The following is a 23249-nucleotide window of genomic DNA, read 5'->3' as shown; positions in this document are numbered from 1 at the left end:
GTCCTGGGTGTCTTGCTTCTACTGCAGAAGAAAGGGGCTCAGCTCTTGGGATAACCCAAACTAACTTTCTCAGATTACGTTGCCACTGTGATCATTTGCTTCAGAGTTTGCTGGTGGGTGTGTGAGCGTGAGGGTCGAGGGTGGGTTTTACAGTGGTGGGGATTTAAACCAGGGCCTTGTATATGCTAGGTAAGTACACCATCATTGAACTACACACACAGCCCTGTCTGAAAGAGTATTTTAGGTTTCATAGAACTCGGGTGCACGGTCCTTATCAATCCAGGGCCCAGCGCCATGGATATTAGTATCTTTGCCAGGGTGAGGCTTGTTTTAAAACCACAGCAGACATTTGTTGAGCACTTCTCTCAGAATGTGCTGGAATGTCCGACAGGTGCAGCCTCATGGCTGCAAGGTCCTGCAAAGCTGCTGGTAAAACCAAGAGGCCTGGGCATAGGGAAGTCGCTATAGGAAAGCTGCCAGAAGGCCTACAGCTCTCAGGTTCACTGGACTCAGAGCCTGGGGTCCAGAACCAGCCAAATCCTCTGCTTTTAATCCCTGTGATAGGCCATGTCTTCCACCCCTTTCCCAGAATCGGGAGCAGCCTCACTAGGCTCTCTTGTGCTGGCCCTGCGGACAGCATGGAAGGGGACGTCTCCCTCTAAGATCGCTGTCTTTTGTCCACATGTGCTGGCTGTGGGCCAAGCCTGGAAACTCTCTGCTCATGGAAAGAAAGAACAGAAGCCAGCAAAAAAAGGGTGGGAAGGAGGCTGAGGGGGAGGAAAGGAAGAGAGGGACAGGAAGGGGAGGGAGGGAGGCAACACAGCTGGAGCTGGGGTGGCTGCCAGGAAGCAAGTGAATGTGACCTCCAGGTGCACTCCACTCCAGTGGTTGCTTGGTGATGTGGTGTGAACATCCAGCCCTCAGAGGCACAGGCAGGCCATGATACCCTCTGGGTTTCCACAGCCCTGGACAGATGAGCAGGGTGGCCCTTCCTCTTCTGGTGTTAGGGACAGTGAGGTCAGGTTAAGGCAAACAAACAGCAGGAAAGCCTACAGAGAGAAAGAAATTCCAAATGGCAGTGTATATGGCTGCCTCTGGAGGTGTAGACGGCTGCCCCGGCATGCCTCTGTACCAGGGCATGGCTGGTGGACAACAGGCTGATGGTTGGCTGCTTTGAATGCAATCAGTTCCGTTGAATTGAAGGCTGTACCCCACCCCCGGACGTCTGGAATCGTTCGTTTGACCACCTGTGTTCATTCAGGCATGGGCAAAGTTCATCCCCTCTCCAGATGTCTGTAAAGGGGGCAGTAGTAGGTTTTGTGTACAGATGGAATGAAGAAAGCCAGATGTGGTGGTGCAGGCATGTAATCCCAGCACCTGAGAGGTGGAGTCAGGCGGAGCTGGAGTTTAAAGCCATTCAAGGCTACATAGAGAGTTTAAGATTGGCTTAGAACCCATAGATCCCCATCTCAAAACCTGAACAAGGGCCAGAAAGATGGCTACCCACTTAAACAGCTCACAGTGTATCTTACCTGTAGTAAGTGCTCAAAGGGTATGGTGGTGCATACATTTAATGTGAGCATTAAAGACACAGGCAGCTGGGTCTCTGTGAGTTCCAGGCCAGCCAAGGCTACATAGTGAGACCTCATTCCTCCCTCCCACAAAATAACAACAGCAACCAAATAGTAAATCCTCAATAATTCTAGACATCTGTTCATTATTGCAGCGTGGGATTGACATTGAAAAAAAATAGTTTTTGTTACTAGAATGTTGAATCAGACAGACAGACCACCAAGTCAGACCTGGCAGAGCAGCCTATAATCCCAGCTATTCAGAGACTGAAGGAGGAAGATGCAAAGTTTAAAACCAGCCTGAGCGGCAGGGAAGAGAGAGGCAAAGATTAAAACAGAGACTGAAGGAACACCCATTCAGAGCCTGCCCCACATATGACCCATACATATACAGCCACCCAATTAGACAAGATGGATGAAGCAAAGAAGTGCAGACCGACAGGAGCCGGATGTAGATCGCTCCTGAGAGACACAGCCAGAATACAGCAAATACAGAGGTGAATGCCAGCAGCAAACCACTGAACTGAGAATAGGACCCCCGTTGAAGGAATCAGAGAAAGAACTGGAAGAGCTTGAAGGGGCTCGAGACCCCATATGTACAACAATGCCAAGCAACCAGAGCTTCCAGGGACTAAGCCACTACCTAAAGACTATACATGGACTGACCCTGGACTCTGACCTCATAGGTAGCAATGAATATCCTAGTAAGAGCACCAGTGGAAGGGGAAGCCCTGGGTCCTGCTAAGACTGAACCCCCAGTGAACTAGACTGTTGGGGGGAGGGCGGCAATGGGGGGAGGGTTGGGAGGGGAATACCCATAAGGAGGGGGGAGGGGGGAGGGGGATTGACAGTCTCTGAATAGCTGGGATTATAGGCTGCTCTGCCAGGTCTGACTTGGTGGTCTGTCTGTCTGTCTGTCTGATTCAACATTCTAGTAACAAAAACTATTTTTTCTTTTTTTCGGAGCTGGGGACCGAACCCAGGGCCTTGCGGTTGCTAAGCAAGCGCTCTACCACTGAGCCAAATCCCCAACCCTGTAACAAAAGCTATTAACTTGTTTTTCAAGATAGGGTTTCTCTATGTAGCCCAAGCTGTACTGGAACTTGCTCTGTAGACCTGGCTGGCTGTGAACTCAGAAATCTTCCTGCATTTGCCTCCCAAAGCTAGGATCAAAGGCCTGTACCATGCACCACCACTTCCTGGCTAGACTATTACTTCTTCAAACAAACAAACACCAGTCAGATATTGATGTCGAGCGCCTTTAATCCCAGCACATAGCACATGGCAAAATAGCAAGACCATGTCTTTTCTTTAAAAAGTCAGTCAGGTGGTAGTGGCACACTCCTTTAACCCCACTTGGGAGGTAGAGGCAGGTGGATCTTTTGAGTTCGAGGCCAGCCTGGTCTATGGAGAAAGTTCTGGGATAGCCAGGGCTGCACATAGAAACCCTGTCTCAGAAACCCACCGCCCTAAAAAAAACCCAACCCCACTTCATTGCATTTTATCCTTCCTTCCTATCTATCTGTCTATCTATCTATCCACCTATCTCTCTGTCTGTCTATCTGTCTATCTATCTATCCATCCATCATCTCTCTCTCTCTCTGTGTGACCATCTGTGGCAGCAGATGTATGGAGGTCAGGAGGTTGCAGGAGTTGATTCTCTTTTCATCATGTGGGTTCTGATGGTCTCCTTCTGCCATGTGGGTCCCAGTGATCAAACTCGGGTTGTCAGAGTTGAAAGCCCTTCACTTGCTGATCAGCGCTTCTTCAAATAAAATCACTAACCTCAGAGCTTTCTGATAATCCAGAAAAACAAACAGTAAAAACCAGAGGTTGGGGAGGGAGGGAAAGAGAGAGGGAAGGTCAGAGAGACAGACAGAGACAGACAAAGAGACAGAGAGAGAGTGTGTGTGTCAGAGAGAGAGACAGACAGACAGACAGACAGAGACAGAGACAGAGAGGAGGGGGGATCTGAACAAGTATCCCATGGTCTCCCCCCCCCCCCCCCCAAGCAGCTCTGTACAGAAACTGAGTCATCTGGAGAAAGGACTAGGGAGGAGGCGGGTAGGCGCGAAATGACAGTTGCCTTGGGTTCTGCAGAGTCTGTTCCTGCCTTTCTCAGCTCCACAGGGAAGACAAGGGGGCCCCTGGGCTAGTGTTGTCATTTGCAGACCTGACTTCCTGCCACTCCCCTGCATGCATGCTTGGGAGCGCCTAGCTGATGGGCTTTCCTAGCTCTTATGTTCCCCACCCCCTTCCTCTCTGAATGTCCTCACTAGACTAGGGCTCTTTTAGGAGCACAGTCATTTACAGGCTGGGTTCCCAGTGACCCCAGGGTCATGAGGAGAGAGCTGCTGAGGCCAGCAGGAGGATGTGGCAGGCTGGGTCAGCCAGTGTAGGCGTCACTCCCAACAGGGTCCTGGGAGAAGGGGCTCGGCACTTCCTGGAACCAAATGACTCTGTAAATAGAAGGATGGGAAAATGGGAAGAGATTTGAGCATCCTCTCTCTCCCAGTAGCCTGCTCTGGCTTCTGCTCCTGATGCTGTGGCCTCTTGGGAGTGTTTTCATTCACGTGTGTCCCTGGCAGCTGGGGGTGGGATGTGCAGTCAGCTGCCTCATGTAGTGTAGTTCCAAAAGCAAGGACTGAACAAGCCGGGAGCGGCTACTATTTGGTCCTATATCCACAGTGGCCACTCATTAAATTCTCTCAGGATATACTAGTCATTTGTTTTGTTTTTTTAGTGAGTGGTGGTGGTTTTGCAACTTTCTAATATGGTGACTTCATTTACTTCATCCAGGGCTTAGCATACCCTCTGGTTTAGCACCTAATACCTTCCCAAGTCTTCAGAGAAACTTAGGTCTTGTGGCCATCTCCTTACAGACAACAGACATCACTGGCACATCCAGTGTTAATGAGGAATCAACCTCACCCAGGAAAAGGGATTTCCTGAAAGCAGTTTTCCTGAGTTTGTATTGAATGCTATTAGTTCACAGCCAATCTGCTATGCAGGCTGGAGGCAAAGGGATGGGGCTTGGGTTTCATTAGTAGCTGTGTAGGTTAGGGTTTTACTGCTGTGAACAGACACCATGACCAATGCAACTCTTAAAAGGACAACATTTACTTGGGGCTGGCTTACAGGTTCAGAGGTTCAGTCCATTATCATCAGGATGGGAGCATGACAGCATCCAGGCAGACATGGTGCAGGAGGAACTGAGAGTTCTACATCTTCATCTGAAGGCAGCTATTAGAATACTGACTCCCAGGCAGCTAGGATGAGGGTCTTATGCTCACACCCACAGTGTCACACCTACTCCAACAAGGCCATACTTTCTTACAGTGCCACTCTCTGGGCCAAGCATATACAAAGCATCACAAGAGTCAAGAGAGCTCAGCTTCCTCTAATGAACCACACGAGTGCAGAATCCTGTTTAAGACTCTCTCCCCTTCCCTTTCCACTTTGGAAAATAGGTGTGTGTTATTGAGCATTGTGTGTTAGTAGAGATCCTTTGTGTTGTTTAAACAAAGATGATGATATCTCATTGAACCTGTGGACAGGAGTGCAGACTTCCCAAAGAGGGTTAGAACCAGGGGAGGTACACAGTCACCTACTACCACCATTTTTCCCCTGCTAGGCTCTGTGTTCCTTAGCCCACAGGGAGGGAAACAGCTGCTTTACAGCAACTGTTTCCTGTTCCAGACACACAGAAATTGACCCAGCTTCCTTAAAGTGGAATCTGATTGGCCAAACACAAATTGTCCCTTAGATCCAATTAACCCTGATCTGTTGTAGGGCCAGGACAGTGAGTCTCTGGCTTAAATATGGCTGCCAGTGGCCTTGAGATCGGTGGTTGAGCACAGGAAGATTGTAGAAGGTGATTCCCTGCAATGTAAGCTAGCCCCTTTTCGTGCATGCATGAGCTACCTGCTACCTGTGAGTGGTTTCTTTATGCATAGCATTTCTCGAGCTTAGCTCTTGTGCTTCTTAGATCCTAGTCCTAAAGTCCATTCAGTGAATACTTGGACCTAAGCAGAAATTGAGGATATGGGGAAAGACACAGCTCCCCTAAGGCTCAGTGATACCGTTCAACTGCTTCAAGACTCTTGTAATTGAAATGGACTTCCTGTTATGATTGCCTCACTGCTGGGGTTGGATAAAACTTACCTTCTGCCTTCCAGGTAGGGGGAAATCACTTTTTTGAGGTATAATTCATGTAGAAGAAAAATTCATGATTTACTAGTGTACAGTTTGATTTTTTTCATTTGTCTGTATCAAAATTTGAGGACAATTTTTCACTGGAAAAAAAAAACCCGGGGTTGGGGATTTAGCTCAGTGGTAGAGCGCTTGCCTAGGAAGCGCAAGGCCCTGGGTTCAGTCCCCAGCTCCGAAAAAAAGAACCCAAAAAAAAAAAAAAAAAAAACACCCGTATCCAGCATGTCCCTTAGTCATCCAAACTCCTGAAGCCCTAAGTGACCTCTGTGCTGCTTTGTCTGTGTGGACTGGCCTATTGGGGACATTTCAAAAACATGAAATTATACACTATGTGGGCTTTTAAAAAAGGATTCTTAAAACTTATTGTTTCATTTAATGTATGAGGGGTTGGGGATTTAGCCCAGCGGTAGAGCGCTTGCCTAGCAAGAGCGCAAGGCCCTGGGTTCGGTCCCCAGCTCCGAAAAAAAAAAATCATTTAATGTATGAGTGTGTATGCAGTGCAGGTGGGTGCTTGTGGGGTGTAGAAGTCCTGGATCCCTCCGGAGCTGCAGTAACAGGAGTTATGAGTCACCAGACATGGGTGCTGGGAACAAATTTATGTCCTCTGCAAGAGCAGTACATGCTCCTGCCCAGTAGCCCAAACATGCCAGATCTCACTACAGACCCAGATTTATTTAAAGTGTGCGTGTGGCTGTGGCTGTGGCTGTGGCTGTGGCTGTGACTGTGTTTCTGTGTATGTTATGTTCTTGTGAGCACAGGTGCCTACAGAGGCCAGAGGCATCCACCCCGCTGGTGCTGGAGTTAGGTGAGCCATCCTACCTAGGTGTTAGGTACCAAACTCAGGGGTCCTCTGCAAAAAGAGTATGTGCTCTCAACTGCAACTTCTCTAGCTCCAGTATGTGGAATTTTTTTACTAAATTCAATTTACTTAGCATACTGTTCTCCAAGTTCATCCATGTATCTGTACCGCAGTCCTTTTTATGGCTGAATAATATTCCATTTTATGGATATGCCACATTATTTACCCATTCATTGACTGATGGTTATTTGGAATTCTTTGTCCAATGTTTCTATTTTATTGCTTTCTGGTCAGTATGTACACTGCCCCTCTGAACATTTCTGTAGAATATATATGGGCATAGTTTTTTGTTTTTCAGGGCATGTGTTACTTCTGTTATTATGTTTGCGCTTACAGCAATGCCTAGCAGACTGTAACTGTTAATTTTCTCACCCTGACCATCCCAGAACGTTATGAATGAAAGTTATTTCCTGCTTGTTGCCCTTAGAAGCAGGTCAAGCTGCTCCAAATAGCCTAACCCTGTGGGGTTTCTGAGGTTACTATCACCAGTGGGGCCTGGCAGAGCTGAGATTCTTGAATCAAATCTTAGAGAGGTGATGATCCCATGTAATTACTATCTCAGGTGTGTAGGGAACAGATATCAAAGTTTGAAAAGTGAAATGTGGGATTTGGACTAGAGAGATCTGCCTGGGCTCCCAGTTGTTTTTCTTAAACGTGTTGATACTGGGCAAGCCTCTGACCCTTGACCTCATTTTTAAAGTGAGGCTAATAGCTAGTGGGTGGATATCTAGTTCCTCAGAGGCTGCTGTCAACCCCCAGGCTCCGGCTGTGTTGTGAAACTAGTCCTTGTCTGCTGCTGCTGGATTTCTGGCTGAGAAGGACCCAGGCTCAAGGCTCATCCAGTTTTATGAAATTACCTTTTCTCTTTTGGTACTCGAGGTTGAATCCAGGGTCTCCCGAGTTCTAAGTGTATTCTACCACTAACAGCCCCGCCTCAGGCTAATTTTAATTGACCACTATTCTGTTGAGCTGCTCAGGCGTCCAGTAACACATTAAGAACTCTGTCTCTAAAATTCCTGTGAATTTCGTCAGCAAGGAAGAATCACAACTTCATGTTTTAAGATTTTTGTCTTAAATCCTAACAATGTCTTCTTTGAATTTGATTCTATTAAAGATAACATTAAATTTGGAAATTGTCATCATTCCAGAAAATTAAATCATAATGAAGCTGAAAAAAAAAAAAAAAAAAGAACTCTGTCTCCCGGGGGTTGGGGATTTAGCTCAGTGGTAGAGCATTTGCCTAGCAAACACAAGGCCCTGGGTTCGGTCCCCAGCTCCGGAAAAAAAAAAGAAAAAAGAAAAAAAAAAAAAAAGAACTCTGTCTCCCCACTGAGCCCAGCAAAGGTGTTAGAGGTGAGTTGGAAACCATGCCTGGCTTATTAAAGGGGTGCTGGGCTCAGGCCCACAGGAGGTCAGAAAGTGCTTTTAACGCCGAGCATCTTCCCCGTCCCAGAACCATAGTCCTCTAAAATATAACGTACTTTATAATATTCCAGGGAATAGATATATTATCTAACGTTTGAACTGCTTTTAGTTTTCCAGTATTATAAGTAATAGCTATGAGTGTCATGCATACATTTTTCTTCTGTCTTTAGAGTTATCTCTTAGGATAAATTCCAAAGTATAACACAGTTACAGAACTATAAAAAGACAGCTCCATTAAAAACAGTCTTTTCCCCTGCTCCATTTTTTAAATCTTTTTTAAATTGGTTATTAATTTTTGTTTAGAAACTTTATTTTTGTTTTTTTTTTTTTTAAGGATTTGTTTATTTGTTTGATGTGAGTACACTGTAGCTGTCTTCAGACACACCAGAAGAGGGCATCAGATCCCATTACAGATGGTTGTGAGCCACCTTGTGGTTGCTGCGAATTGAACTCAGGACCTCTGGAAGATCAGTCAGTGCTCTTAACTGCTGAGCCATCCCTCCAGCCCCCCTACTCCATTTTTAAAATAATTATTTTATTATTTTTGGTATGTGAGTTCAAGTGTGCATGGGAGCCACAGGCTGAGATCCCTCCCAGAGCTGCATTACAGCTGCTGTAGGCTGCTCAACATGAGTTCTGGTACCTGCACTTGGACTGAGTCATCCCTCCAGCCCGTTCTCATCCCCCAACCCTGAGACAAGGTCTCACCGTAACCTAACACTCACCGATCCTCCTGCCTCTAGATTAAACTCTGAGATTAAAGACCTTCCATGCCCAAGTGGGAATGAGCAAGTGTTACAAAACTCAGTGTGGTACAAAAAGATAAAGGAGGAGGCTACAGTAGTGAGTAGAGAAATAGAGAATATAGTAACAGTGCAGTAAAACGCGATGACATGACAATTGTAATAAGGATATGCGAACTAACGCTCTCTCAAAATACCTGTCCTACTCCCACACTCGCCCTTCTTGTGATGATAAACAAGGATACGGGTCCCATGTGGTGAGATGAACTGAGGGGAATGATGTGGGCCTGCGTAGTAACAGGCATGCACGTGATCACCGTGTTATCTTGACTGATGACGTCACTGTAACTGTTACATCTACTCTGTGACACAGCCTGTCCTGCAGGACCAAGGAGCGATTTCCCATGTGGTAGGATCAAGCAGGACAGCATGAGATTACCCTCTCGCTACTCAGAATAGCATACATGTAAAATATGCAGATGAGCTGGGTGCGGTGGTGGCACATGCCTTTAGGATGCTGAGGCAAGCAGTTTGTGAGTTTGAGTCTAGCCTGGTCTACACAATGAACTCCAGGACAGCCAGAGCTACAGAGTGAGACTGTAACAGACTCAGACGAAAACAAGCAAAACAACAATAACAACAAAAAAGAAGGAGCAAAACAAAAAAATTACAGATCCTTTCTTTTTTGCCTGTCAGTTTTCATGTAGTATTTAAATTGACTTAGGGCACCTGACCACAGGTGACTGACAACATGGGTGAGGGAGACCCAGGGATGTAGCCTTGACACCCTGACCCTGTGTACCAACTTGCATTTAGAGCGTAGCTGCAATCCTGCTTCCATTACCTGTGAGTTAGGAATTTAATTCTCGGAGATTCATTTTCTCATCAGGTAAATGGCAGAGTGTTGATTTCTGCAGAAATAAGCAACAAACATAATTCCTGTCATAGATGAGAACAGAGAAGCAAGAGCAATTTAGATATTTAGGAGTTTAAAGAAAGCTAGAACTTCTGACTCTTACCAGTTTGAGAACCTGCAGTGCACAAAAGAACCAAGAGGAAGTGTACTTTTATTTTTAAATTTTATGTGCTTTAAAAAAACAAAAACAAAAACAGGGTTTCTGTGTAGCCCTGGCAGTCCTGGAACTTACTCTGCTGTCCAAGTTGGCCTCAAACTCAGAGATTCCTTGCCTCTGCCTCCCAAGTGCTGGGATTAAAGGTGTGCCCCACTACTGCCTGGCTTATGTGCATTTTATTTATGTGTGTGGGTGTCTTGTCTGCATGCATGCCTGTATACCACATGTGTGCCTGGTGTCCTTGGAAGTCACAGAGAGCATGGGTCCCCTAGGACTGAAGTTACAGACAGTTGTGAGCCACCTTGTGGTTGCTGGGAATCACATCCAGGCCATCTGGAAGAGCAGCCAGTCCTCTTCACACCGAGCCATCTCTCCAGCTCTGTACTACTTTTAATTTAAAGACAGACAGACAGACAGACAGACAGACAGACAGACAGACAGACAGACAGACAGAAGGATTGAGCTTAGGGTGGAGCTCGTGCTTGATATATGTTAGTCCCTGGCTTCATTTTCTAGTAAACACAAAAGAGAAATCCAAATTAAGACTCTGAAGTCATACTTTAATACATTTCACAGTGCAGACTTTTGCATATGGGATCTTATATAAGCCAGGTTAGCATCAGAAGCATCAGACCCATCTTTAGATAGCTGAGAAAACCCTTAATCTCCAGATTCTTCCGCCTCCATCTCTTGAATTCTGAAATTACGAGGTGGGCCACCAACGCCCGGCCCTGTACCTTCTACTTTATTGCTTATGACACACACACACACTGGCTTTGTCAGAGCCAACAACACTAGTAGTTAGGGACACTGAGGGGACTGACACCATCAACTTTCCTCACCCTGTAACTTGTGTTCCTGTACAAGGAGCCTATGGAAGTACACGTCTGCCTGTTAACCCTCCGGAAGGCAACAGGGAAGCAATTCTAATTGCTAATTAGCGTTAACATTGCTAATGAGAGAAGAGATGGCAACTTGATTTCCACACAATGTCAAGAGAAATAAACACTTTCCCATGTTTCTATGGTAGCCAAATACATCTCTAAATGAAAGAATTCTCTGCACACGTGAGTTCCTGCCTTTAGGAAAGGGAGAAGGGACATCTTGACTTGTTTTCGGTGCCATGTGAGGTCTAGTTAGCTCTCTCAGGCTGGGCTAGCCACAGGTTCCCAGAGGCACTGATACATCGGACTGACAGGAAATCAGTCAGGTATCAGTCAGGAAAATACCAATCAGATGGCTAGAAGAGGATATTATCACTGACTGAGTATTCATAGCCACAGGCAGTCTCCATGTGACTTAGCTTCTGCTTTGACCTGAAATCCTTATACCAAAGCCAGTGTGGGGATCTGCAAGCCTCTATTTCTTTAGCAAATCCCTGGGAGAATAAGGAGAAAAGGCTTACCTTGCATCAAAATAAACCATGTTAAGTTATAGTCCAAGATCAGCAGACGTGGTGGCACGTAGCTACAACCCTTGCACCAGGCAGGCTGAGGAAGAAGGATAGAAGTTTGAGATGAGCTTTTCCTGCCCCAGAAACAAAACAAGGGTGGGTGTGATGACCTGAATTCAAACCCCAGGCCCCCATGGTGGAAAGAAAGGGCCAACTCCCCATAGCTGGTCTCTGACATCCACATAAATGCTGTGCTACATGCAATAAATAAATAAAAAATTTTAAATGTGTACATGAAGCTGGGTGGTAGTGACACACACAGCACTCGGGATGCAGAGGCAAATGGGTCTCTGTGAATTCAAGACCAGCCTGGTCTGCAAAGTGAGTCCAGGACAGCCAGGGAAACCATGTCTTGAAACCACTCCCCTCCCCAAATCGTGCATGTTTAGTACAGACAGATGCAGCTCTTTCTCCCCAAGTATCTCTGAGTTGTGGTTGTATTAGAAACACAGAGAGTACAGAGAGCCTATTGTATGATTCCTGAGGCCACTGTGAAGCAGTGCAAGCCATTTAAGGCGTTTCCTGGGGCCCAGAGTTCTCCATCTTCTTCCATATGTGCAAACATTGGATTGTTCTTGAAACACTAACAGTGCACAGGCAGGCGGATCTCGGTGGATCCAAGGCAAGCCTGCTTTACAGAACAAGGTCCAGGATAGGCAGAGCTGTACACAGGAACCCTGTCTCAAAAGGAAGGAAAGAGAGAGAGAGAGAGAGAGACAGACAGACAGACAGACAGACAGGACTAATAATGAGTGTAATCTACAACTGTATGACCATTATCAAGTGTATAAATACTGTGCTGCAGAAATAGTTTACCAACGTGAGATCAGGAGATGCACCCGCTCCCCTGCCTGGTTATTCCCACTTCCATAAACATACTTGTTTTAGTTGTAGTTTTAATTACTTTACCTTATGGGTGTTTTGCCTGCACATACGTGTGTACACCATGCATGTCTGATGCCCACGGAGGCTGACGAGGTGCATATCTCCTGGAACTGGAGTTACAGATGGTTCGTCAGCAATCTTGCGGGTGCTGAGACTGGAAATGGGACCTTGGGAAGAGCAGCCAGTGCTCTTCTGCTGGGCCATCTCTCCAGCTCCAGGTCGAGACATTTCACAATCACCTGAAACTCCAACTTCTGGGAATATGAGGCCGCTGGCCCTCACACACACACACCCACATACAGACATGCACACATGCACATGATTGGAATGAAAATAACTCTTAAAAGCAACAAGAATTGCTTGATGGGATTCCGAGATATCATATTTAAGTCATAAGGGGATAATTAATGCCCAAGTAGCTATGCCTCCCTGGTCACTGGGAGGCAAGAGAGTCAGAAAGTCAGGCCGGGGTGAATTCCACAGACAGTGCCAGGGACCTGAAGGCTCCCCTCCCCTTGAGGTGCGGAGCTGCAGGCTCCCCCTTCCTATTTGGGATAAACTACTCTCGGTTTTAATTCTCTAGCCTCTGCCAGAGAGGTATTGTTTTTCTAGTTAATGACTTGACTTGTAGTCCAGGCCACTTGCAAATAGAAAAAATGATGTATAGGGAGTTTTAGCTGGACTGTAAACCTTGGGGGTAGGGTATGCTTTAAGGGACTGAAAAAAATACTGCTTTTTAAATAAATGCAGCAGTGGGCTTGAGAGGTGGCTCGGCGCTCGAGCACTTATAGAAGACCACGGTTTGGTCCCAGCACCATGTCATAACTACAGTCTCGTTCTAGAGAACCCGTCCAACCAACCCCCTCTTCTACCTCTGTAGGCTCCAAGCATGCACGTGACACAGACATACATATTGGCAGCGCACATAAAAGTAAATCTTTAAAAGAATAATAATAATACAGGGCTGGAGAGACGGCTCAGGGGTTAAAAGCACTGACTGCTCTTTCAGAGGTCCTGAGTTCAAATCCCAGCAACCACATGGTGGCTCACAACTGTGTAATTGGGTCTGATGCCCTCTTCTGGTGTGTCTGAGACAGCTACAGTGTACTCATATATAATGAATAAGTAAATCTTTAAAAAAATAACATGAGCTTTGTAGTTATAGACCATTTGAGGGCTGTTAAAATTTTTAATCGTCAGAGATAAGATGGTACACTCCTGTAGATACCAGTCTGAGGCAGGAGACTTGCCATGAATTCTAAGACAGCTTGCCACACACACACACACACACACACACACACACACACACACACACACACACACACTCATGCATGATGTGTGTGCTTTGCACACTGTTTCAAAAAACAAAAATAGTAATAAGTAGGCCCATCTGGTTAATAGGAAGTCCTACTTTTATAGAAAACAGTTGGGTGAGGAAATGTGGTATAAATATTCTTTCATTATCTGTCTTGGTCAGCAGTCTGAATCACAAGGCCAAATTGCTGAAGAAAAAAATGAGTTCTCAGTTGTGTGACAGTCATGTAAATACTGTTATTTATCATGCTAGGTTCCAGGCCAGCCCCCAGAGTTGATTCGGTATATCACAGATGTCCCTAAGCTCACAGTGCACAGTTCACAAACTTGGAGTGCAGACCTATAAAATGACAGTAAAGTTTATGTATATAAAGTACTCTCAAATAAGGCTAGCCTTATTGTTTTAGGATTGATTTTTAGGAAGCAAGCATGTTGGTAAATGCCTTTAATCCCAGCACTTGGGTGGCAGAGTTAGGTAGATTTCTGAGTTCAAGGTCAGCCTCAATTACTGGCAGCAAGGGGTACACTGAGAAACCCTGTCTCAAAAAAGGAAAGAAACAAAAAGATTAATTACTTTTATTTACATGTATATGTGAGTATAGACTGTGTGTGCTGATGCCAGTGCAGGCCAGAAGGGTGTGTCAGACCCACAGAGCTAAAGTTATAGGTAGTTGTGAGCCTCCTCATGTGGCTGTTGGGAGCTGAACTCAGGTCCTAGTTCTGTTCTAAAATAAAAGTGTTCTTAACTACTGAGCCATCTCTCCAGCCTGGATTTATTATTATTATGTGTGTATGAGTGTGTGTGTGTGTGTGTGTGGTGTATGTGTGTATTGCATGTGTGCCACAAGCTTGCCTCTAAAGGTCAGAGGACAAGCTGTATGAGTCAATTTCTCTTACCCTGTGGGCTCTGGTGATGATCCCTGATTGGCAGCAAGTATCTCTACCCACTGAGACATCTGGCTAGCCTAATCATCAAGGGTGGGGGGAGAGAGAGAGAGGGAGAGAGAGAACAGCCTACTCCACACTTGTGTGAATCGAGACATCCTGATGGCTGTTGCTAAATGTGAGTGTATTTTTTTGTCTCTTCACTTCCACACTCTGCTGCCCATTCAGATTTGCCCTTGGAATAGGACCCCAGAATATACCATCTGTCGGTCCCCAGGAGCCTGTGACTTTAGTCCTGGGAGTTATTACCTGATGGGAAGTGACTTCACTTAGTGTCATGTGTTTGAGGCTAACACTACTTGGGAGCATCCTCTGGAAGGATGTTGGTGGCTCCGCTCCATTTGGAAAAGCTTTGCTTCCTCAGACAGTGGGGAGAGAAAGCTGCTGCAGGAGCTGACTGTAGCCCAGGCACTGTCCTGGTGTGCTCCTGAAGGAAGGAGTCTTACTTCACTAGGAGTCCCCTAAAGCATCCTGCACACAGCTTGACAGGAGTCGAAAAAAAAATATGGGAAGCTGCCTGGCTCACAGGGAAGAGGATTGCATGGTGGGTGTTTGGTCTGTGGAGGCAGAGTGCAGGCTGTAGAGAGCAGGGGTAAGGAGTGGAGATCGACTGTGCTTCCCCCCCCCTCCCGTCCCATGTGGCTATCTGCCAGAAGAAGACAGAAAGGCAGTGTCTGTGGGCCCAGCCGCATGGAGAGGCTCCAGAAGCTTCAGCTGTGAGTGTTGTGAGAGGGACAATGAGTTCCTTCCTGTCAGTGAAAGGCCTTTCAGGGCTCCCCTCCACTGTGGGATGGGTAGGCCCAAGCTCCTGGCTTCCCTGGAGAACTGGGCTCAGTTACACCACAGATTTATTCCAGAATATATGGTGCTGGCTTGCTGCACAGTAAAAGCCCCTGGGCAAGCCTGTGCTCCAGCTCTTCCCAGTCTCCAGCTCCAGCTCCAGTGACTTCGCCTGCTCCAGTCATTGTTCAGCTCTCGGGTCCCCCTTGCCTCCTTCCTCTTAAAAAGAATGCTTGTGGGGTTGGGGATTTAGCTCAGTGGTAGAGCGCTTGCCTAGGAAGCGCAAGGCCCTGGGTTCAGTCCCCAGCTCTGAAAAAAAGAACAAAAAAAAAAAAAAAAGAATGCTTGTATCTTTATTTATTTGTACGTGCATGCACACTGGTGAAAAGGGCAGACGACACGGTGTAAGGTGAGTCCTTCCTTCCACCCTGGAGCTAGAACTCAGGTCATCAGGTTGGGTGACAAGCACCTTTACCTGTGAGCCATCTCACCAGACCGTGTCTTCATCTTCATAAAGTGTGGTCCATCAGTACTATATTTTTATTTATTTTATGTTGTAATTAAATTTATGTGTTTGCTGTCTTATTCACTATTCTATTGCTGTAAAGAGACATCATGACCAAGGTGGCTCTTTTATAAAGGAAAAGGGTTTAACTGGGGCTTACATGAAGTTTCGGAGTGTGCTGACACAAATGTCACTAGAACAGTAGCTGAGAGCTTTATATCCAGATCCCAGGCAGCAGCCAGAGAGACAAACAGACAGTGACAATGGGGGGGGGGGGGTGCGGCACGGGGGAGGCAGAGCCTGACTGAGTCTGGCTTGTGCTTTTGAAACATCAAAGCCCAGCAACATACTTCCTCTAACTGGGGACTAAGCATGCAAATATATGAGCCTATGGGGTCATTCCCATTCAAACCGCCACATGTATTTATTTATGTCTCTTCTTTGGCCTTTCCCTGCTGCTAGCTAAGATCTATAAGCATGTCTTGGAACAGGCCCCTTGATTGCTTTGGGGAAGTTCTGAGCCAGGACATTGAGTAACCTCAGTGTTACCTGGCAGGCTTGCCAGCCCTAAAGAAAGGGAAGAAGTCTTGGAAGCCTGAGGAGATCATGTGACCTCATCCACCTGGGACAGCTTTTCTGAATGGTTTCTTCTTTTTTTTTTTTTTTTTTTTTTTTAAAGATTTATTCATTTATTATATATAAGTACACTGTAGCTGTCTTCAGATACACCAGAAGAGAGGATCGGATCCCTTTACAGATGGCTGTGAGCCATCATGTGGTTGCTGGGAATTGAACTCATGACCTCTGGAAGAGCAGTCAGGTGCTCTTAACCACTGAGCCATCTCTCCAGCCCTGAATGGTTTCTTCTTGCCACCTCCCATTCTGGGTGAAGTGGGGCCACATACACATTTCCTTCTGAAGGAGGGACCCATGTGCCTCACTGAGTATGTATCCCTGGTCCTCTAGGCTTCCTGGAGCCTGTCTTGATGCTGACATAGTGACCAGGGACAGGCAGGCCACAGGCAGCCACAGCCCAACTGCAATTCAGAGCTACAGATTGACTGACAAGTAAGAGTCTCCCTTGGCGTGCACCAAGGATGAGAAGCAGACAAGCAAGCTTCTCAGCCTCCTTCCACTCTCCCTGAGAGTGTAGGAAATGAAGGCCTGTCTCCCTTCCTTCCTTTTCTTCCTTCACCAACCCCCTTTCCTTAACTAAGGAAGTGTCACTCTCCCGAGCCTCCCGTCAGACGTCTCCTTGAACTGCCTTCATTGGAGAGGTGTGGACATTGCTGAGTGAGTGTTGTGTGCCTTCCAGGCCAGAGCCTATTTTTCTAGGGTAGAATCACGGTTTTTCATATAACTCTGAACCTTAAAGCTTTGCAGCCGTAGCTGGCCACATGGTCAGCGTTTCCCACCTTCTGCTAGCGTGGAGCTTTTCCCTAATACTGCTCACATTCCTCTATCACTGAGCCAGCTCATCACAACTCTGCAGCCCAGACCCTAGAAACAGGAACCGCAGACCCCCACGGGTATAAGAGTCATGTGGAGAAGACACTCTGTCTGGCCTGGGGACAGTTGAAATAGTGTTCTCATCCTTTACCCCTCTTGCTTGACCTTGGTAAATACAGTATGCTCTTCCAACAAGCCATTGTCTCTTCCTCAAACTCCAGGTGTTTGAGATATTAAATGAAAACTGTAGGTCACAGTTGCCATCAGTTGAGTGCCTTGGGATGGATGGATACATATACATATATATATATATGTATATATATTCATTTGTATTTTATTGTATATTATTATATTTTATATATAATTAAATAACATTTACATATAAACATATATTTATATATTTAAATTTGTTATATGTTAAAACATTTATATACTATATAAATCAATATTATAGAAATATATTACATTTCTAAATAAATATATGTAAATATATTTGATATATATTCATTTATTAAATGCATATGTACTAACCTACCATGTACCAGGAACAACAAACTAGGCTGACGTGGCTTCTGCACTCAGAAGGCTCCAGAAGAAAGGAGCTTGTATTCCTACTTTTAGAAGAAAAAAAAATGGAGGGCTGGGGATATAGCTCAGGGGTAGAGCCCACCCAGCATGCTCAAATCCTTGGCTCAGTCTCCATTCGGAGAAGAAAACTTAGCAAGGACTCAAACCCACATCTTTGTGACTCCACAGCCCTTGCATGTATCCACCGTGCAGAGCCACGGTAGTGTCTGTGACTGAGTGACGTCTGCTCTGTCGGTGGCTGTCAGCAACACACACTAACCTGGGTGGCCATGTTCTCACTCATCTGTCGTCTTCCCTCTTGTCAAGAGAAAGGAAACCGTAAGTTCTGCCATTTCAGTTCTCAGGAAAATAGTGATGAGTCATGATTCTGCCTAAAACCTAAATTCATCTACTATCTTGAAGACAACTAAAAATTTTTTAATTGGATTTTTTTAATGTACATTTCAAATGTTATTCCCTTTCCCAGTTTTCCGTTCATAAGCCCCCTATTCCCTCCCCCTTCGCCTTCTTCTATGAAGGTGTTCCCCCTCCCCAACCACCCCCCTTCTGGCCTCCCCACCCTGACATTTCCTTATACTGGGGAGTCCACCCTGGGCAGGACCAAGGATTTCTCCACCCATTGGTGCCCAACAAGGCCATCCTCTGCTACATATGTGACTGGAGCCATGGGTCTGTCCATGTGAGGTCTTTGGGTAGTGGTTTAGCCCCTGGGAGCTCTGATTGGTTGGTATTGTTGTTCTTAAGGGGTTGTAAGCCCCTTCAGCTCCTTCAGTCCTTTCTCTTAATTCCTCCAACAGGGACCTCATTCTCAGTTCAATGATTGGCTCTGTTTTCAACATGCTCTGGCTGAGCCTCTCAGGAGACAGCTATATAAGGCTCCTGTCAGCATGCACTTCTTGACTTCATCAATATTGTCTAGGTTTGGTGGCTGTATATACATGGGCTGGATCCCCTGGTGGGGCAGGCTCTGAATGACCATTCCTTCAGTCTCTGCTCCAAACTTTGTCTCCATATCCCCTCCTATGAATATTTTTGTTCCCCCCTTTAAGAAGGACTGAAGCATCTGCACTTTGGTCATCCTTCTTCTTGACCTTCATGTGGTCTGTGGATTTTATCTTGGGTAATTCAAGCTTTTGGGCTAATATTCACTTATCAGTGATTGCATACCATGTGTGTTTTTCTGTGATTGGGTTACCTCACTCAGGATGATATTTTCTAGTTCCATACATTTGCATATGAATTTCATGAAGTCATTGTTTTTGATAGCTGAGTAGTACTCCATTGTGTAGATGTATCACATTTTCTGTATCCATTCCTCTGTTGAACGGCATCTGGGTTCTTTCCAGCTTCTGGCTATTATAAATAAGGCTACTATGAACATAGTGGAGCACGTGTCTTTGTTGTATGTTGGAGCATCTTTTGGGTATATGCCCAAGAGAAGTATAACTGGGTTCTCAATGTCCAATTTTCTGAGGAACCTCCAGACTGATTTCCAGAGAGGTTGTACCAGTTTGCGATCCCACCAACAGTGGAGGAGTGTTCCTTTCTCCACATCCTCACCAGCATCTGTTGTCATCTGAATTTTTTTATCTTAGCCATTCTGGCTGTTGTGAGGTGGAATCTCAGGGTTGTTTTGATTTGCATTTCCCTGATGACTAAGAATGTTGAACATTTCTTTAGGTGCTTCTCAGCCATTCGATATTCCTCAAATGAGAATCCTTTGTTTAGCTCTGTATCCTGTTTTTTAATAGGGTTATTTGGCTCTTTGGAGTCTAACTTCTTGAGTTCTTTGTATATATTGGATATTAGTCTTGTATCAGATGTAGGACTGGTAAAGATCTTTTCCCAATCTGTTGGTTGCTATTTTGTCCTAATGACAGTTTCCTTTGCCTTACAGAAACTTTGCAGTTTTATGAGATCCCATTTGTCGATTATTGATCTTAGAGCATAAGCCATTGGTGGTTTTTTTTTTTTTTCAGGAAATTTTCTCCAGTGCCCACGTGTTTGAGATTCTTCCCCACTTTTTCTTCTATTAGTTTGAGTGTATCTGGTTTGATGTGGAGGTCCTTGATCCACTTGGACTTAAGCTTTGTACAGGGCGATAAGAATGGATGGATTTACATTCTTCCTCATGCTGACCTCCAGTTGAACCAGCACCATCTGTTGAAAATGCTATCTTTTTTTTCCACTGAATGGTTTTAGCTTTTTGGTCAAAGATCAAGTGACTATAGGTGTGTGGGTTCGTTTCTTGGTCTTCAGTTCTGTACCACTGATCTATCTGCCTTTCTCTGTACCAATACCATGCAGTTTTTTGTTTTTGTTTTTTGTTTTTTTTAATCAGGATTGCTCTGGAATACAGCTTGAGGTCAGGAATGTGATTCCCCCAGAAGTTCTTTTATTGTTGAGTATAGTTTTTGCTATCCTGGGTTTTTTGTTATTCCAAATGAATTTGCAAATTGTTCTTTCTAACTCTATGAAGAATTGAATTGGAATTTTGATGGGGATTGCATTGAATCTGTAGATTGCTTTTGGCAAAATGGCCATTTTTTACTGTATTAATCCTGCCAATCCATGAGCATGGGAAGTCTTTCCATCTTCTGAGATCTTCTTCAGTTTTTTTCTTCAGAGACTTGAAGTTCTTGTCATACAGATCTTTCACTTGCTTGGTTAAAGTCATACCACACCAAGGTATTTTATGTTATGTGTGACTATTGCGAAGGGTGTCATTTCCCTAATTTCTTTCTCAGCCTATTTATGCTTTGAGTAGAGGAAGGCTACTGATTTGAGTTAATTTTATACCCCGACACTTTGCTGAAGGTGTTTATCAGGTTTTGAAGTTCTATGGTGGAACTTTTGGAGTCACATAAGTATAGTATCATATCATCTGCAAATAGTGATATTTTGACTGCTTCCTTTCCAATCTGTATCCTTTTGACCCCCTTTTGTTTTCTGATTGCTCTGGCTAGGACTCAAGTACTATATTGAATAAGTAGAGAGAGAGTGGGCAGCCCTGTCTAGTCCCTGATTTTAGTGGGATTGCTTCAAGTTTCTCTCCATTTAGTTTAATGTTAGCTACTGGTTTGCTGTATATGGCTTTTACTGTGTTTAGGTATGGACCTTGAATTCCTATTCTTTCCAGGACTTTTATCATGAAGGGGTGTTGAATTTTGTCAAATGCTTTCTCAGCGTCTAATGAGATGATCATGTGGTTTTTTTCTTTGAGTTTGTTTATATAGTGGATTACGTTGATGGATTTTCGTATATTGAACCATCTCTGCATCCCTGGGATGAAGCCTACTTGATCATGATAGATGATCATTTTGATGTGTTCTCGAATTTGGTTTGTGAGAATTTTATTGAGTATTTTTGTGTCGATATTCATAAGGGAAATTGTTCTGAAGTTCTCTTTCTTTGTTGGGTCTTTGTGTGGTTTAGGTATAAGAGTAATTGTGGTTCATAGAAGGAATTGGGTAGTGTTCCTTCTGTTTCAATTTTGTGGAATAGTTTGGACAATGTTGGTATTAGGTTTTCTATTAAGGTTTGATAGAATTCTGCACTAAACCCAACTGGTCCTGGGCTTTTTTTGGTTGGGAGACTTTTTTTTCCTTTTTTTGGAGCTGGGGACCGAACCCAGGGCCATGTGCTTGCTAGGCAAGCGCTCTACCACTGAGCTAAATCCCCTTTAAAAAAAAAAACAATATTTATTTATTATGTATTATACAGCTTTCTGCCTGCATGTACAACTACAGGCCAGAAGAGGGCATCAGACCTCATTACAGATGGTTGTGAGCCACCGTGTGGTTGCTGGGATTTGAACTCAGGACCTCTGGAAGAGCAGTCAGTGCTCTTAACGGCTGAGCCATCTCTTCAGCCCCTGGTTGGGAGACTTTTATTAACTGCTTTTATTTCTTTAGGAGTTATGGGACTGTTTAGATGGTTTATCTGATCCTGATTTAACTTTGGTACCTGGTATCTGTCTAGAAAGTTGTCCACTTCATCCAGACTTTCCAGTTTTGTTGAATATAGGCTTTTGTAGTAGGATCTGATGATTTTTTGAATTTCCTCAGATTCTATTGTTTTTTTTTGTTTTTTGTTTTTTTTTTTTTTTTTTTTTGGTTCTTTTTTTCGGAGCTGGGGACCGAACCCAGGGCCTTGCGCTTCCTAGGTAAGCGCTCTACCACTGAGCTAAATCCCCAGCCCCCAGATTCTATTGTTATGTCTCCCTTTTCATTTCTGATTTTGTTAATTTGGACACACTCTCTGTGCCCTCTGGTTAGTCTGGATAAGGGTTTATCTATATTGTCGATTTTCTCAAAGAACCAACTTTTGGTTCTATTGATTCTTTCTATGGTCCTTTTTGTTTCTATTTGGTCGATTTTAGCCCTAAGTTTGATTATTTCCTGCCTTCTACTCCTCCTGGGTATATTCGGGTTTTTTGTTTGTTTGTTTATTTGTTTGTTTTGTTTTTTTCTCTAGAGCTTTTAGGTTTGCTGTCAGGCTGCTAGTGTATGCTCTCTCCAGTTTCTTTTTGGAGGCACTCAGAGCTATGAATTTTCCTCTTAGCACAGCTTTCATTGTGTCCCATAAGTTTGGGTATGTGGTGCCTTCATTTTCATTAAAACCTAAAAAGTCTTTAGTTTCTTTCTTTATTCCTTCCTTGACCAAGTTGTCATAGAGTAAAATGTTGTTCAAGTTTCATGTGTATGTGGGCTTTCTGTTGTTTTTTGTTGTTATTGAAGACCAGCCTTAGTCCGGGATGATCTGATAGGACATAGCACACATGGGATTATTTTCTTCTGTATCTGTTGATACCTGTTTTTTGACCAATTATATGGACAGTTTTGGAGAAGGTACCATGAGTTGCTGAGAAGGAGGTATATTCTTTTGTTTTAGGATGAAATGTTCTATAAATATCCGTTAAATCCATTTTGTTCATTACTTCTGTTAGTTTCTTTATGTCTCTGTTTAATTTCTGTTTCCATGATCTGTCCATTGATGAGAGTGGGGTGTTGAAATCTCCTACTATTATTGTGTGAGGTGCAATGTGTGCTTTCAGCTTTAGTAAGGTTTCTTTTATGAATGTAGGTGCCCTTGCATTTGGAGCATAGATATTCAGGATTCAGGATTGAGAGTTCATCTTGGTGGATTTTTTTGATGAATATGAAGTGTCCTTCCTCATCTTTTTTGATAACTTTAGGTTGAAATTTTATTCAATATTAGAATGACTACTCCAGCTTGTTTCTTGGGACCATTTGCTTGGAAAATAGTTTTACAGCCTTTTACTCTGAGATAGTGTCTGTCTTTGTCACTGAGGTATATTTCCTGTATATAGCAAAATGCTGGGTCCTCTTTACCTATCCAGTCTGTTAGTTTATGTTTTTTAATTGGGTAATTGTGTCCATTGATGTTAAGAGATATTAAGGTTAATGATTGTTGTTTCCTGTTAT

General features: G+C 44.5%; 1 protein-coding gene across 4 annotated transcripts in view; it reads left to right on the top strand.

The window, feature by feature from the left end:
• Dennd2a (DENN domain containing 2A) overlaps nucleotides 1-23249 on the top strand; it is a 98649-nt gene that overhangs the window by 13965 nt on the left and 61435 nt on the right. For 2 of the 4 annotated variants that reach the window (XM_087657310.1, XM_087657308.1), the window contains exon 1: nucleotides 17971-18120. The gene's annotated coding sequence lies outside the window, so the exon portion shown is untranslated. 4 annotated transcript variants of the gene reach the window in all.

The sequence above is a fragment of the Rattus norvegicus genome, chromosome 4 (assembly GCF_021556685.1).
Source record: "Rattus norvegicus strain SHRSP/BbbUtx chromosome 4, alternate assembly SHRSP_T2T, whole genome shotgun sequence".
NCBI classification, from domain to species: Eukaryota; Metazoa; Chordata; class Mammalia; order Rodentia; family Muridae; genus Rattus; species Rattus norvegicus.
Note: the sequence above shows the minus strand (reverse complement) of the source record. Positions and strands in the feature narration are given on the sequence as shown.